Below are 17,717 nucleotides of genomic sequence, written 5' to 3'. Positions count from 1 at the left end.
TATGAGGGTGGGTCATCTAAAGATACCCCCAGTGAAGGTGCCCCTAGCAACTAAGGTAATATACCTAAAGCAATGTCGCATTCCAGGAGGGCATGATGAAATAAGTAAGAATATCCAGGATAGGACTGAGGCTGGTGTAATATCTCTAACCACCACTGAATGGACCAGTCCCCTTTGGCCCATTCATCGAACTGATGGGCGCTATAGAATGACTATTGATTACCGCAAGCTGAATAAATATAACCCCCCCCCCATTAACAGCTGTGGTCCCCAAAACCATCACTTTGAAAGAATACAGAAACATAAAGGGACATGATATGCAACTATTGATATTGCTAATGCTTTCTTTTCTATACCATTGGCCCCTGAGTGTCAAGACCAATTTGCTTTGTCGCATTCTGGCAGCCAATTCTGAATGTTATCTTTACCTATTGGGTATGTACATAGCCCCAAAATATGTCACCGGATGGTGGCAGAACACCTGGATGAAGTATCTGTCATTCCAGGTGTGCAATTGACCCATTACATTGATGACGTGATGATTGAAGGACAGACACAAGAACAGGTGCAGACTCAGTTGGAGCAGTTTATGGAACTCTTATGAGAAAAGGGTGGATGATTAATCCAGATAAGACGCAGGGACAGTCTCAAAATGCGAAGTTTCTAGGAATTCAGGGGCATAGAGAAGTGTTGACAGAAGCAAAACAAAAGATTTTAGAGTTTGCCACTCCCTGCACTAAGCAAGAGACAATGATTCATTGGATTGTTTGGTTTTTGGCAACAGCATTAAGTCAAATTCTAGCTCCTTTAAACAAAGTGACATGAAAGAAGCACAAGTTTGGATGGGGAGAACAGCAGCAGTGTGCGTTTGAATTGGCAAAGGAGGGGATTCAACAGATTTAGATTTATGGCCAGTACAGAATGGAGACATTGCGCTGCATGTAACCATTCAGGGCCAATATGCAAATTTGATTATGTGGCAAAAACACGGAAGAACAATGGTGTCCCTGGGGTTCGGGACTAAAAAGTTACCCAAGGCTGGGGAGCAATATACTCCCTTTGAGAAACAGTTGCGTGTATGTTACTGGGCTCTAGTGGACACTGAGCAAATGACCCTAGGTCATAATGTGATTTTGAGCCCTGAGATTCCAATAATGCAGTGGGTGATGAGTTCACCTAAAATGCACCGCATAGGACATGCGCAAGAAGCTAGTATCATACATTGGAAATGGTACATACAGGACAGGGCGCGAGCAGGACCAGCAGGCACAGCCGCTCTATAAGAAAAGGTGTTGCAAGCCCCAGTGCAGGATGAAGAGAGGGTGCAGGAGATACCACAGATATAAGAATCACCTGTGAGATAGGGTGAGCCATTTGAATCCTTGTCCCCTGAATAGGAAGCATGTATGGTTCACCAATGGTTCAGCCAAATATGTGGGAGCTGAAAGACATTGGAAAGCAGTGTCATATAATCTAGTCATCAAAATGTAGTTAACTACCCCAGGAGAAGGAAAAGTGGTCAATCTGTACACTGTGTATCAGCCTTTAAAACAGAAGTTACCTGGGACTTGTCATATTTACACTGATTCATGGTCCACTGCCAATGGGTTATCCACTTGGCTTCCCACGTGGCATTAACATAACTGAAAAATACATTCAGATGAGGCGTGGGGCAAAGAGTTGTGGCAAGAAATTTGAGAAATGCTAGAGCAAAGTAATGTTACTGTGTATCATACAGATTATCACTGTCCCATTGATTCACTAGAATGCTGGTTCAATTCCCTTGCAGATGACAAAGCCACCATCTCAGAGGCAGAAGTGGCAACACAGGATTCTGACTTGGTTGGGATGGCTAAATGGGCGCACCAAAAATGTGGACACCTGGGAGAGAAATCCACTTATAGGTGGCCAGAAATTAGAGCGATGCACATTCCCCTAGATTTAATTAAAGCTATGATTTTACAATGCCCTATTTCTCAACACACACAACAGAGATCTGTCCCGCAAACTGTCAAAGGTCAATTGGGGAGAGGGATGTTACCAGGACAGATATGGCAAATTTATTACATTGGGTCACTACCGATTAGTCGCGGGTGTCAATACACTTGCACAATAGTGGACACCTATTCTGGTTACCTGCTTGCTTTCCCCTGTAAACGTGCCACTCAGCACAAAACCATCAAAACTTTTGACCTGTTAATGTTATATTACAGAGTACCAATCCAGGTCCAGAGTGACAATGGGTCACACTTCAAAGGAAAACTGGATCAAGATTACTTTGTGCAACACAACATTGAGTGGATTTATCAGATTCCATATTATCCACAAGCCTCAGGATTGATTGAGAGAATGAACGGTTTGCTAAGAGCCCAATTACGAAAATGATCAGATGGAACCTTGAAAAACTGGAGAGAGCATATAAATGAAGCCCTCCAGATTCTGAATAACAGACCACTAACAAATGCTGAGACTCCACTGATGTGAATGCTAACCCTAGCATTAGAGGTACAACCCCATGTGCCCACCAACACCATCATGTATTGGGAAATAAAACCAGGAGCCCTAACTCCTTACAGAGCCACACGAGAATCTGTAGGTCTTGACCTACATGCTTTAAAAGCGTAAGTATTGAAACCAAGAGACATGGTACTTTGTGAAACAGGTGTTGGAATACAGATTCCCCTGGGGCATTTCAGATTGATTGCTCCCAGATTTGGGTTGGCGCTCAAAGGTATTCAGGTGTTGGGGGGGAGTGATCGACGCAGACTACCATGGAGAAATTAAAACTATTCTTTTGAATAGTGGAGACACTGACTTGATGGTAAAATCTGGAGACAGAATTGTGCAAATTGTAATTATCCCTGTGTATGGAGGAATAGTGAGGAAGGGGACGGCCCCAGCCCTTCTTACAGTACCTGGGGAGGGAAGTTTTGGTTCAACATACAAAAACCTGGTGCTAAGGTGTGGGTGAAATCTCTGAATCAACCTCCAAAACCAGCAGAAATTACAGCTAAGGGCACAGATAATGTTCTCCTAATCATGAAGCCAGGAAAGGAACGATGGGAACATATCCCAGCTGACAAATGTTATTTGCAATGATCATACATCTCTTTTACAGATCATACTGCAAGGTGTCTATGCGCTGACTGTGCTGTATGGTCTCTTTTCAGGCCTGTGCAGCTAGGAGGGACCAAAAAAAAACTAACTCCAAAATAATTGATCGACCACATCAAGCAACACCTTTACTACACTTAACTGAAAACGTATGGACCCACTTGGCACGAGTTGTATTCTGCAGGTTCCTACTTCTGCATGTCATCCATGTAGAGCACAGTGGATGTCATCTCAACCTGCCTAGTGGCTATCCACATACCTGCAAAATTTCTACTGGATATCATTAATGTCACCAATATGGATAGAAACGTGCAACAGAGTGACGTGATATCTCATTTTTCACCCTATGAGTATTGTAGATTTCGCCAAGTAACAACAGATGAAAAGAGGGACAATATCACACTAATAACTACCTACAACATCACCCCCGGTGAGGTATGTTTTAATTTCACCTGCAATACACGTCAAATTGGAAAATGTGCTCAACTGTGCCTCAAGGCAGCAACGAGATCTCCTCAAGAGATTCTGTGGGAACAAAAGGTACTCTGCCATTATCTAACATCGGGTAGGCTATTTTCATTTGGAAATATCACTTTCACCTACATTCCCGCTAATATAACTGGTGGACCATGTACCTTTACATGATTAGGACTGATGTTTCCATTTCATTCTGTACATACTTGGTATTCAAGAGAAGCTGTTCAATTAGGTGAAGACTGTGGTGCCGAACTTCAATTATAATCCCAATCAGAATATAAAAGCTTGAATCTTTCTATTGTAGGTGTGCCCGGTTTAGTTGTTTATAATACTCAAATGATTAATAAGTTGGCATGATGAATATTAATCACACTTCTTTCGCTTTATCTGAATTTTTACTAGATATTCATGATACTAGAAAACCTGCATTGCAAAACAGCTGCTATAGATTACTTCTTATTAAAGCATGATCATAGGTGCTCTGAATTTGAAGGCATGTGTTGCTTCAATTTGTCAGACCACTCTAAATCCATCCAGTCCCATATTGACACTTTCCATGAATTAGTAAAAGGAGTAAAACAAGATGTGGATAAAGGGTGGTGGGATTGGTTATGCCAGTAGTTGCCCAATGTCGGACAATTACGTAATGTCTTGGGTGGGATACTTGTGGTGATTTCTATAGTTATAATGTTGTGTTGCTGTATACAATGCATACTTAATTTGTTTGCGATGTTTAGACCAAAATGTGTTAATTTTACACCTGAATGTTATGAGAGTCATTGGTCAAAGTTTGGAGTGTAATTATATTTGTATTTCCATCTTGACCACTGCTCCATCTTGACCATTGACTCCATTTTATGCTTAACTTCCCTTCAAGCACTGTCACTTCGGTGGTGCAGGTATTTTTCTGCGCACATGTTTTCACTCTTCGAGCTCTTTCTCACCAAGGGCAGGGACGTAACATGGAGGAGTGAGGGTAAGATAAGGATGTACCAGAAGGATGTGTATGGTACGGTAAGTAACAGCTCGGTCTTGGGAGTGCACCTTGGGATGTGGCCAGGGCCCAGATGTGGCAAACCTTTTTGCAATTGCAAATGGCCCAACAGCTGATTTGAGATCTCAAAAATGCATTTTGGTATGTATCAAGTCCAATTTGTGATTCAGTAACTTATTACCGAATCGCAAATTGGATCTGCGACTACATACCAATTCGGTGTTAGGAAGGGGCATGTCAAGGGCGTCCCTTCCTAATACCGAATCACAGAGGTATGTATGATTATTGTGTGACCGTGAATGCGGTCGCAAAACAATTGCAATTAACACCAATTTCTAATTGGTGCTAACCCATTCACAATGCAGAAGGGGTCCCCAAGGGACCCCTTCCCCTTTGTGAATGCATGCAAAAACATTTTTTAAGAGCATGCAGTGGTCCCACGGACCACTGTCTACTCTTAAAAAAAAGAAAACTTTCATTTTTCTTTCTTGAATTTAGAAAAAATAAAAGATTGCTTTATTTAAAATCAATCACAGACATGGTGGTCTGTGGAGCCCAGCAGGCCACCATCCCTGTGATTGTAACCATTCGCATTGGGTCGCAAATTGCGACCTACATCATGAATATTAAGGAGGTAGGTTCATTTGCGAGCCCTGGCGAATCGCTATATTAAACTCCTGGAATATTATACATTCTAATAGCGATTACTTAGTTATTCACCCCAAAAAAAAAATATCACAATTTGGTAATCGCTATTGGAATTAATGTTACATCTGGCCCCAAATCTCTAACCTGCTCTTTCAACATGGACTGGTTCAGCCAACGTTTGAACAACAACTCACAATATGGGGGGTGGGGGTTCTATAATTCTCCTCTCTAGCTTGTTTAAGGTTTTTAGGAGGGAAAACTAACAGCTGGGATTAGAGACAGAACTCATTCCGGTAAAGGGACGCCTTGCATGGTTCCATTGAGGGTCGTTTTCTCTCTTTCGGCAGTAGCCTGGGTTCCCGACTTGAAGCTGGCAAAGAGATGATGTCCATACCTCGCCCCATGGTAATGCATTTTTAATTCTTATTTCTACCTTTGGGTTGTGAATGAATATGTAATCACTGTTTATATAGATATATTATCCATGATTGAAGTAGTGTATTTTCATTGTCTGTTTCTATTATCATTATTATTCTACTGCTGTGTTTATTTTTTGGAAGTGCACTTGTGTGCTACATTTGACATTCGACATACAAGCCTTCCCTGTATGAATCTTAAGAAGTGCCTTAATAAATTAATTACTGAGATTAAGAGCTCTGCATTGTTGGAATTCCTTTTATTTGCGTTTCCTCTCAGTCTAACATAAAGCAAAACATGCGCCCCATCTAATCACATTGGCAGCTACACACACAACCACAACAACACATCTTAACACTGAATTGTGTTCTATTATTTGTTTTAGTACCTAGCAAAATGTATGTCAGACTTTAGCTTATAACCCCTCCACAAGAATGGCCATTGGAACCAGGTGAACCTATTATGAAATTGCAGGAGAAGAGGGAATTTTTTCCTAATTTCACTTCTACTCTTGAAGATGAAAACCAGGAATAATCTACATCTGTAAGGGAAAACAAATTCACGTATGTAAGGGCCTCCATCCAAATGGAAAATAATAGATCTGTGGAAGAATCTAATGTGTATAAATACACACTTGATCATTTAGGCATATTTCTAGCCAACTGTTTTAGTAGCAATAGACAGATTTAAGTTTTTTTCAAAGAAAAAAGGCTGGAAATTAAACTGTAGAAGATTATGTGCCTTCTCTAAGTAAAACTGCTATTTCTTGCAAACGTGGCCACTAGCCTGATGAATTAATAAGGGACCAAATTATTAATCACACTGACAGTACCCGAGCTCAGGAAATTGTATGGATGTGGGCGATTCCTTTCTAAAGGATGTTGTGGCATTTGTCAACATACCTGGATTATCTAAGAGATGTGCTCAAACACCAGAAAGCATGCACACAGCATACATTTAAATGTGTTTTTTACTTACCTCAGCTACCAATGAGGGTCATAGTCCAGCTAACTGTACTCCATTTTTTATTACATTAATAGTGATTAATATATTATCATTCTCTACTAATGTAATGAAAAAAATGAAAACAAGGAAGTGGAGCCCCAAGCAACGTCCATATGGGTAAGCTGGTCCTTTGTTCCTAGCGCTGATTTTGCAACCTCTGAGGCCCGGGTTTGCAAAGGGGAAACTGGAGGTCTCAACGGCCATCCCTAAATGACGCCTATGGAGGGGAGATGCGTAGTGTTGCTTAGTCCTGAAACGACCGGGAGCACAGACTTCATAATTCTGGATTCTTAGATTGTGAGCGACTTTAGGGTTCTGAAGTTGACGTTTGTTAAAATCGTTCCTGTGTAGCCGCCGTTGGGCTGCGGCTGGATAAACTTACCTTTTTCTATTGAAGAACAAGAGCCAAATCTGATACAGGTTCCGCTCTCACTTTAAATTTGCTGGCTTCCCCAAGTTCCTCGTGTACTCTCATAAACCTATTACAGAGCGCAAGGTTGAATACTATTTTAGTAACTTTGACAGCAGTGACCCCTGCTGTTCAGCTGTGGTTTTGCTTATTTTTTTCTATGTAAGGGCTATTGTCGGGAAAGCGCTATTTTATTTTGACTCTCATAGTTTGCGAGAATTAGTTATATGACTAGTTTAACAAATAATCATAGTCTGTAAAAATGTCTATTCTCTCGTTTCTATTGGAACACTAGTTCGTTTGGAACGACGTAGCCATGGAGAGAAGTGTATCACTAGCCATGCCTTTATTTATATTTGCGTAGTGTTATGTAGTGCGACCCAAAGGTACTGGAGCGCTTTACATGAACACCACTACATTACACAAGGCCACCATTGCCCATCAGCACGTCGTCTTACTGCCGCTTGTACTTACTGACTTATATAATAGGTGCCGTACAAAAACAAAGAAAAATTCTGCTTGGTTTCCACTTCCTAAGTCGGTAGCTCTGGCCATCGTGCCACGTAATTATTTATGTATGATGGCGATTTTCATTTATAGCGTCACCACTTCGTTTTCCCGCCTATTCGCAGCTCTGTACGTACTAACCATATAACAGATGACGTTCAGAAACGAATGGAAATTCTACTAGTTACCTACAAATTAAATTATTAAAAATAACATAACAGACACACTTATACGGTAATAAAATCAACATTAGAAATCCTTCTCAAATTACAAAAAGAAGATGACTTTCCAGTGAGAGTATGTGGAGTTTCGTGCTATGGTGTTAAAACGTGTGTGGTTGTAAGCTTGGTTTAAAGAAAGCTTTACAGCAATTTCCTCAACGTATTTTTACTTAAGGACATTTGTGTTTTAAAGAAGTGGTCTTTGAGTAATTATAAAGGTGCGGTAAACAAGAAATACACAAAACTGTTTTTGCACAAACATTTTTAGTATTTGTGCATTCAAAATATTGCAAACACCAAGGTATGGTTCCATATCAGGGACTGTCAAACAGTGAAATAAATGTTCATAGGCGACATTGCATCCCCGATCTCGAATTTTACTTCCTATGTCACTGGACCACAATTTAATGGTTACTCTTAACCCTAAAAGTAAATCCATTTTACTCTTAGCTCCTTTACTTAACCTGAATACCAGCATTACTCCAACCTTTAACCCAAAGCTCACCCTTACATAATCCCGTAATTCTTACTGTAACAGTTTCTTACTCTAACCCTTACCCTATCCAGGGGCAGCTCCTTCGCTATGGCAGAGGAGTGTCACCCCCGCCAGCAGCAGCAGTGGCAAAACATTTACTATAAGACGATAAACTACATTTATTATCATTTTACAGTCAAAACTGTAGGGCCATGGGGCTGTGACGGGAACGAGGCGGAGTGGACAGCATTCTCCCAGAGTGCACATGTATGTTTGGCCGGCCGTCTCAGGCTGGGCAAACACACATACGTACTCAGCTCTCTCTAACCCTGCACCGCGTTGCTGGGTTAGAAACAGCAGGCAGAGACTTCCACTCTGCCTCGGAGTGCCCTGGCTGGGAGTCCCATCCAATCCTAATGCTGCTTTCATGCTGCCAGCAGCTGGGAGCCTGTGCCTGCAGTCCATTCGAGGAGCGGATCAGAGCAGCGAGACACGTCACTAAAGGTACTTTTTTGTTAATATTAGTATTATATACTTTTTTTCATCGTGCCCCTGCCATGCATCACCCTGCCCCTTTCCCTCCCGTGAACCGCCACTATCTTTTGACGCCAAACACCTCTTTATGTAAAAGAAAAATATGCCCGCCTCCTCCCAAGTGATGTAACTTGGTAAAATGCACAAAAGTGAACATTAAATACTTATTACAAAGCATGCTAGGAGACTGTTCTGTTTAGCTTCAAACTAAGAAGAAACAAAACTACAGAATGGAAAGAATGCAGTACTCCTAGTCTGAGTAATTAATTTATTATGGCACTTCTCAGGTCTCAAACGAGAACATACAAACATTAACATGAGCATTTAACTTGAATGCAGCAAAACACGTGCAGATACAAAAATAACCACAGCAGTTGAATAATAACATGCAGAAAAAGTGCAATAGGTCAACAATGAATATGTATGCATTGAATATATATATATATATATATATATATATATATATATATATATATATATATATATATATATATTTTTTTTTTTTTTATGCATGCACAAAGCAAAGCTAGATAATTAAGAATTAAAAACGCATCAGCTTGGGGACTGAATCCAACATCATCCTTGTCCTTGCCAACGTCAAGCTGTGGCACCCTGGACAGCTGAGATAGGAGAAACATTTTCCAATGGGACTCTGGTTTCTTGAGCAGTGCATCCACACTCAAAATGAGATCCTTCCTCCTCAGCGCCAAGCTTCCCCACCTCACATGCCTTACACAAACCCAAAAGGAAGGTTCTGGTAGCCTCCCCCCTCCCTTTGAGGGAGTTGTGAAATTTAAGCACTGGCTGTACTTGGTCTCTGTTGAAAACACAAAAAAAGAACTGGCCAGATCCCAATGTGCATTCCCAAGACAGAGACGTACCTTTCTTTGTTAGAAACATTCCCATCCTAGTACACACTTATCACTTCCACATCCTCCACGATATGGTCCCTTTTCTTTTAGGAAGAGCGAATATAGGCTGGCATCGCCAAGGCCTATTGCCTGAACCCCCTCCCATCCCATTCGGTCCTCAACAAGACCCCCAGCCTTTCTCACTCCAGGTCACACCCAGAATGGCAATACCTCACCTTTATCAACAACAACTCATTGGAATTGGAAGTCGTGAACTCCCAGCTGTATTTTTATTTTAATAAAACAAAATTCAGTCAACAAAACTTTTATGCAGTAACCCCATATTATTTACACAGTATGTACATTTTGAAGATGCCTAGCCTTAAAGTTCGCTAATACATCAAAAATCCTGCCACTGACTAAATCAGTTCCTGCGCATCCAAAGTAGCAAATATCAAATTCCTTAGGGGGCACGACTGCTCGTCGCGGCCTTACTGCCTGATCACTGGAGATGGCAGGCCGCGCCGCCTATGATGCTATGGCCTGGTCCATATGGTCCCTTTGTAGCATTAAAGCTTCAAGCAATTCCTCAGTGCACAATCACTTTTGCCCCCTACTTGCACTGTCTGTCATTACCTCCCGTCCCTCCCTCACCTTCCTTTAGACCAATGAGGCTCCCTGCCTCCCCATAGACCCTCCCTTCCCCTTAACCCCCCCCCACCCACACCACCTCCTGTTCTTTTTTGTCTGGCCCGCTAGACTTACCTTCTTCTTCTTCCACGGCGGGGCCTGGGGGTCTTCGGCTATGCTCTCCTCGAGGCGTGGAGCTCCTGGGGGAGGGTTCCTGGCAGTCGCGTCTTCGAGAGGCGGGCGTGGCTGCCTTGGAGACGCATCCTGGGAGTCGGCTGATGAGGTCGGTCGGCTCTTTTGGGCTGGGGCTATGATTTCTGGATCTTCGGCTCGCGGAGCTGAGCTGAGGTGCCGGTTTGGATTTTCTGCATTTTGGGCGGTAGGACGGGCGTTCTGCCCGCGTTTTTAACAGGTTTTTGTTAATTGTTTAGGTGTTTTAATTTGCTGTTTCTTTTTTAGAGGAGGGCCTTTCTCTGTTATTTAAAGGGGTTGGGGTCCTGTGGCTGACATTTCTGGTTTATATCATGCCGAAGGTACCTTGCTTAAGAAGTAGGATTGTTTCCTCTTCCTCTTCATCGGGGGAGGATGGTGAGGTTCCCCTCTCCACGCCTGGGGGTCGCCAGGTTCCGGTGGGGGCTTCTGCGCCTCTCATGTCCAGAGAAGAGGTTCAGGACATGATTGAGATGGCTGTCTCTCGGGCTCTCCAAGCAGGGGTGGCCAGGCCTGGTCGTTCTCCTGCAGCCCGTCCTCATGCGACTGCGGAGAGGTCCTCTTCTGGGGATGATGATGATGACGCTCCATCTACTTCTTCTGGTGGGAAATATGTCTCCAGGGAAGAGATGTGGGAGGTGATGTTGCATGTTTGGGACAATTTAGGTTTTCCTGTGTTTCAGCCTATGGGATCGGATTCACATTTGTTCCCTCAGTATCAAACACCTTCTAAGTTCGCCATGCCTTTTTAGGGCCCTGTGAAGGAAATGGTATTCTGGGAATGGAAAGATGTGGAGAAGTCTCAGGTGCCACGGTTCCTTCAGAAACTGTACTTACTGGAGGGGGAGGATGTGTTACCTCCCTCAATTAAACTGGATTCCATTTTGGCGACCCTGATTGGCAAGATGGCGGTCAATCCAGAGGATTGTGTGTCTACGGGTGCCACGGACCGTAAGGTGGATTCTGGTCTTAAGAGGGCTTTTGCGGCGGAGAATTTGGCCCTCAGAGCGGGTATATTTTCTGCTTATTCTGCACAATCATTGGTGCAGGATTTTGACAAGCTGGCGTGGCTGTTCAGGAAGGTTCGTAGTGCTCGGAACTTCTGGCTGTTATGGAGCAGCAGGCCAGGTTGCTAGCAGACATGTCTTCTGATGTGGTCCGTACTTCGGCTCTGGCATCGGGAGCTTTGATTGGGGCTCGTAGGTCCCTCTGGTTGAGGTTGTGGAAGGTGGATCCTGGGGAGAAATCTGCTCTCCTGAGACTGCCTTTTGAAGGGCGTAATTTGTTTGGTGATCAGTTGCCTTTCATGCTTTCCAAGACATTTAAGGAGAGGAAACACGCCTTGCCTTACAAAGGTGGTTCTTCTTCTGGCAAGGGGTGGAGGAAGCATTCGCGCTCATCTCCCAAGATGGATTCCAAATCTTTTTCTTTCAAGAAACGTTGTTTTCAGCCCCGTTTTTCTCCTAAGAAGTCTGCCCCTTCAAATCGGGGTGGGTTCAAGAAGGTTTCCTGACAATCATTGTGGGCCTGGCATAGTGCAGGTTGGGGGACGGCTGAGGCACTTTCTTCAGTGTGGCAGGAAAGTGTCAGCGATCGTTGGGTGCTGGACTTTGTGGACAATGGCTATGCTATAGATTTCGAAGTGGTGCCTCCAGATTCCGGGGTGCGTCCCACTCCTCTGCCTACAGTCGGGGCCCAGAGACAGGCATTGTTGGATGGGGTCCGGGACTTGCTTCTCAAGGGGGCCATCTCACAGGTTCCTGTAGGGGAGAGAGGTCTGGGCACTTATTCAGTCTTGTTTCTGGTTCAGAAGGTGTCAGGGGGTTTTCGGCCTGTCCTCAATCTGAAAGGTGTGAATTCCTGGATCAGGACTGTACATTTCCGTATGCTGTCCATTCAGACTATATTTCCTCTGGTCAGTCCGGGGGATTTCCTGGCATCTCTGGATCTGCAGGATGCTTACCTACATGTTCCAGTGGCTCAGTCTTCTCAGCGATTCCTACGTTTTGTGGTAGGCCTGGGCCATTATCAGTTTTGTGTTCTACCTTTCGGCCTCAAGTCCTCTCCCCGCATTTTCACCAAGGTGCTGGCCCCTCTGGTGGCTCTTCTACATTCAGAAGGGGTGTTTATTCATCCTTATCTGGACGATATTCGAATCCAAGCATCCTCTCAGGAGCTCTTTGCAGAGGCATGTGGCCCGGGTTCTGGTGGTCCTGCAAAACCACGGGTTTTTGGTCAACTGGGGGAAGTCAGATTTGGTTCCTTCCCAAGATCTGGTGTTTCTAGGGGTTCGGTTTCTGACTCTTCGAGGTTTGGTGACTTTGTCAGAGAAGCGGTTGTTGGTACTCCAGTCTCTGGTGAGGTCGATCTTGTTGCAGCCTGCTCCCAGGGCCCTTCAGTGGTTACGTGTGCAGGGTCATTTGGCGTCAGTGATTTTTCTGGTTCCCTGGGCACGGTTCCATCTTCTTTGCCTGATTAACTGGTTCCTGGGTCATTGGTCTCCATTGGTGCCAAGTTCTCTGCTGGCACGGATACCGGTGTCAGGGTTGGTTCGCAGGGAGTTGGGTTGGTGGCTGGTGACCGCTTATCTTCGGGTGGGGGTGTCTTTATCTCCTCCTCTCCCGGTGGTGGTGACGACCGATGCCAGCCTCTCCGGTTGGGGGGCTTGGATGGGGACGGCTCAGATCCAGGGGTTTTGGTCACCTCTGGAAGCCAGACGCTCTTCGAATTGGCGGGAGTTGAAGGCGGTGCTTCTGGCTCTGATTCATTTTCAGGTCTCCCTGAAAGGGGTTGCGGTTCTTATTCGGACAGACAACTTGGTGACCAAAGCTTATGTAAACCGGCAGGGGGGGGACCCGGTTGGGGGCTCTGTTCCGCCTTGCCAAGAAGATTTTTGTTTGGGCTCAGGAATGGGTTCTTTCCCTGCGTGCCACCTACATTCGGGGGGTGGTCAATGTACAGGCAGATCTTCTGAGCAGGGTGATTCCTTCCTCTCAACTTTTCTCCCTCCGGTGGTCTCTGTTTCATCCTTTGGTTCACCTATGGGGTCTTCCGGTGGTAGATGTGTTTGCGTCTCCAGAGGATGCGAAACTCAGTCGCTTTTGCTCCTGGTTTTGTTGTCCTCAGGCTTGGGAGGTGGACGGGATGTCGTGTCCTTGGCCTCGGGGTCTTTTGTACGCTTTCCCACCCTTTCAGTTGCTCCGGGCATTTCTGTTGCGGGTACGTCTTTTGAGAGCCAGGGTTATCTTGATTGCGCCCCATTGGCCGAGGGCGAATTGGTTTCCGTTGCTTTAGTTGATGGCGTCGGGTCAGGTGTGGACTCTTCCTCTCTGTCCGTCGCCTCTGGAGTTTCCTTGCCTCTCGATGGGGTCATAAAGGCGGCTGCACTTGACGGCCTGGAAGTTGAATGGCGGGGTTTGACGGGTTTGGGAGTTCCGGTAGCTTTGAGTTCTACTTTGCTGGCTTCACGACGGCGTTCCACTTTGCTGTCTTATGGTAGGCAGTGAAAAGTTTTTTCTTCTTGGTGTTTCCGGCATAAGTTGGATCCTACGTCCACTTCTCTTTTTGATGTGATGCAATTTTTACAGGATGGTGCCCAGTTGGGTTTGTCGATGGCTTCTCTACGGGTGCAGTGGGTGGCGATTCAGGCTTTTAGGGGTCCATGGCGTAATCTGTCTGATGAGGGTCATTTGATGCCTCGGTTTTTCCAAGGTCTTCTTAACTTGTTTCCTCGCCCGGTGTGTTCCTTTCCTTCCTGGGATCTTTCATTGGTATTGGATGCTTTGATGATCGCTTCCTTTGAACCTCTGGGGGACTGTGACTTGCGTCATCCTTCTTTGAAAACTTTTTTTCTGGTGGCCATTACTTCGGCCCGCCATTTAGGGGAATTGGGGGCCTTGGCCTGCTCGTTTCCTTTTTGTAAGGTTTTTCCGGATCGCGTGGTGCTTGTTCCGGTTCCTTCTTTTGTTCCTAAGGTGAATTCGTCTTTCCATGCTCGCCAGGAGGTCATCCTTCCTTCGTTTTGTCAAGATCCTTCCTCGGATGAGGAGGTTAGGTTGCATTCTTTAGATGTGCATAGGGCCTTGTTGGAATATCTATGGGTAGTTGCTCCTTTCCGTAAGGGTGATTCTCTTTTTGTGAATTTCGGTCCGGCCTGGAAGGGTGAGAAGCCTTCCACGGCTTCTTTGAGTCGGTGGGTTCGCTCGTTGATACTGATGGCTTATTCTTTGAAGGGGGAGGTTCTTCCCCAAGGGATTCAGGGCTGTTCTACCAGAGGTATGGCTGCTACGGTGGCAGAGCTTCAGGGAGCTTCTGTGGTGGAAATTTGAAGGGCCGCAACTTGGGCCTCACCTTTGACCCTTGTTCGTCATTACAGGCTGGCGGACTTGGGCAATTTGGAGTCGGTATTGGGTCACCGTGTCTTGTCCTCTATGATGTAAAATGGGGGGGCTCGGTGGTCTTTATTGGTTGTGATTAAACTTATTGCAACTCAGTGTCCATCTCCTGTTTTCTCTTGCTATGTCTCATTGGTCTAAAGGAAGGCGAGGGAGGGACGGGAGGTAATGCGTCCATTACTTACGTTAATGGCATTACTCCTAGTCCTACTCCCTCGCCTTCTTTTCCGTTCCCTCCCGCCCTCCCAGTACGGACCGCCTGAGTTGCTGCTTGGGCTTGTTTTTGTACAGGAGGTGGTGGGGATTGGAGGGGGTTTAAGGGGAAGGGAGGGTCTATGGGGAGGCAGGGAGCCTCATTAGTCTAAAGGAAGGTGAGGGAGTAGGACTAGGAGTAATGCCATTAACGTAAGTAATGGACGCATGACAACCTCTGTATTGCTATAAACAAAAGAACACCAAATTGTTTATCACTTATCCGGTGTGCCCAGCATATTTGGGGCCCCCCAATGGGTGAAGGCCCCTTCCAAACATGGTCAATGTAGAAAACAAGCTGTGCATGGAAAAATACCTGGGCCACCAATGTGATGGCATTTGAAGCTAAGCACAAGTTGGAGTCAGTGGTCAAGATGGAATCAGGGCTTACATACAGAAAGCATTGCAGAGAAACATGGTCCTCGGGACTGTGCTGAAAAGTATAACCATTTGGTAGTTCCTGTCCCAACCCCCCTTTGAACACTGCAAGGCATATTTATCAAACATTCACATAATGCAGGGAAACAAGTTGCTGCACTGCATTGCGTGAACAGGGGAGAACTGAACAGCTCCATATCTGCTAAGATATGACACTCTTCAGCTCTTTCCTTGCACTGGCACACTTGTGGCTGCCTAGCAAAGATGCAGGCACCCTTGCATCATGGATACCTTTCTGCACAAAACCAATCTTGTAAATCAATTTCCAGAATGCATCACACAAAGAAAGAGGAAGTAACAGAGAAATAGGCATATTTCTCCTCGTTATGACTCACTGGGGAAGGTGTACCATTTTGCACCATTCCCCAGTGTACTAGCTTTAGTAATTCTGAGAATGTGCGAAAATCCATTGATTGAGGCATGGGTGTTCCTATACTTCACCCATGGAATGCCACCCTGATACAGTGTAATGCAACACAGCAAATGGGGCTGCTTCAAGTTACATTTTCTTTACCAAACTACGCAAGACAATCAAAGGCAGACATTGCATGGCAAGGAAGAACTAATTTTATTTGCTGTGGCTGTGCCAAACCACATGACGTAAAATAGTAGTAAATCTGGGCCGAAAGATAAAGTGTGCCCAGCAGTGTGTACAGCAGAGTAATGCAGCAATGTAACCTTGCTTCACACATAATGGATAGATGCCCATGAAAAATCATACAAGTTTTTCCAAACCTGCAGACCTAGTGACTTGAATAATCTACTTGACTTAACTATAGTTCGCTTGATCCATGAACTGGTCTCAAATTGTGTGATCATTGGCATATATTTTATTTGACAGAGTCGACTTTTAATTCATTATCACATACGAGAGAGCAGCTTCAAATATGTAAGTTCAGCATTTGTGCGCTACAAAAAACTGTTATGTTTCAGTTAATAGGCTAAACCAGTAGCTCTAATCATTTTCACTTCTGTGGATCCACACTTAATCATTACTTGAATTCTGGGACTCCCAATGATAAAATACTGGAAAACAGAGACCCTCCTCTGAGTCAATACTGGAAGCCCGGAACCCCAGCCGTAGCGTTTTTTGAAAATATGAACCACACAACAATATACAAAATATACAGAAACACACATTAATCTGACAAATACAAACATTATTAAATATTTTATTTAATTCACAAAAACATATTAAAAAACAAATCAACATTTTAATAGAAAGGTTGGAGATTTTCTAAATTCAATTACTGCCACTCATGGTTCATTCTGTATTCTATGAGGATACTAACTTAATTGTTAGCATCCAATGTAAGATTCCTTCACTTTTACGCATTGTTTCAAAATTTCAATGTCACTTCTTCATTTGCATACACTTTATATGTCTGTGAATATTATTTTATTTTCTAAGCTGTCACAGACCTCCCTGAGGAGAGGTTTGCGACTCGCAGGGGTCCTGGACCACAGGTTGAAAACTAATCAACTAAACAGTTGTTGCATGTATAATAAGAATTTATCCCACCTATAACATACAGATGAATCCTTATTTGCTTCTTAGTTCACTAACAGCATTGTCGTCAGGGTGGGGGCAGGAATGTTTCTCAGTTTATGTTCAAATATTCTCACTCTTAATAAATATATTATACAAGCATGATGTTGTTGTGCACTCTCATTTACAGACAGCACAGGTTCCATTGAAACAGCTACAGACAGTTGCACAAACATGCACTTTTCCTGGTAAAACTATGTAGCATAAAAATAATAATGTGTGGAAATTGAGTTTCAGCAAATACATCCATCATTTGCACTTCACTAAGTAAAGTGCATTACAGCACCTGCCTGTTAGAAACCGGGTCTCTAGTTGGCCAAGGAATGCATCGTGTTCAACTAGAGATCACAGTCCTAGTCAGGGTTAGTCACAACACAACCTAAATTAACCTATGCTCAACCTCCAGTAGCTTGGCACAGCAGGCAGGCTTAACTTAGAAGGCAATGTGTAAAGTATTTATGCAACAACTTATACAGTAACAGTGAAAACATCACAAAAAGTGCTCTACACCAGTTTAGGAAAATAGATAATATCTATCTGAATAAAATAAGACGAAAAGGACAAAATTCCAATATGCACAAGTCAAGATATC

This window comes from Pleurodeles waltl, chromosome 11 (genome assembly GCF_031143425.1).
Source record: "Pleurodeles waltl isolate 20211129_DDA chromosome 11, aPleWal1.hap1.20221129, whole genome shotgun sequence".
NCBI lineage: Eukaryota > Metazoa > Chordata > Amphibia > Caudata > Salamandridae > Pleurodeles > Pleurodeles waltl.
This window is presented reverse-complemented; position numbering follows the sequence as displayed.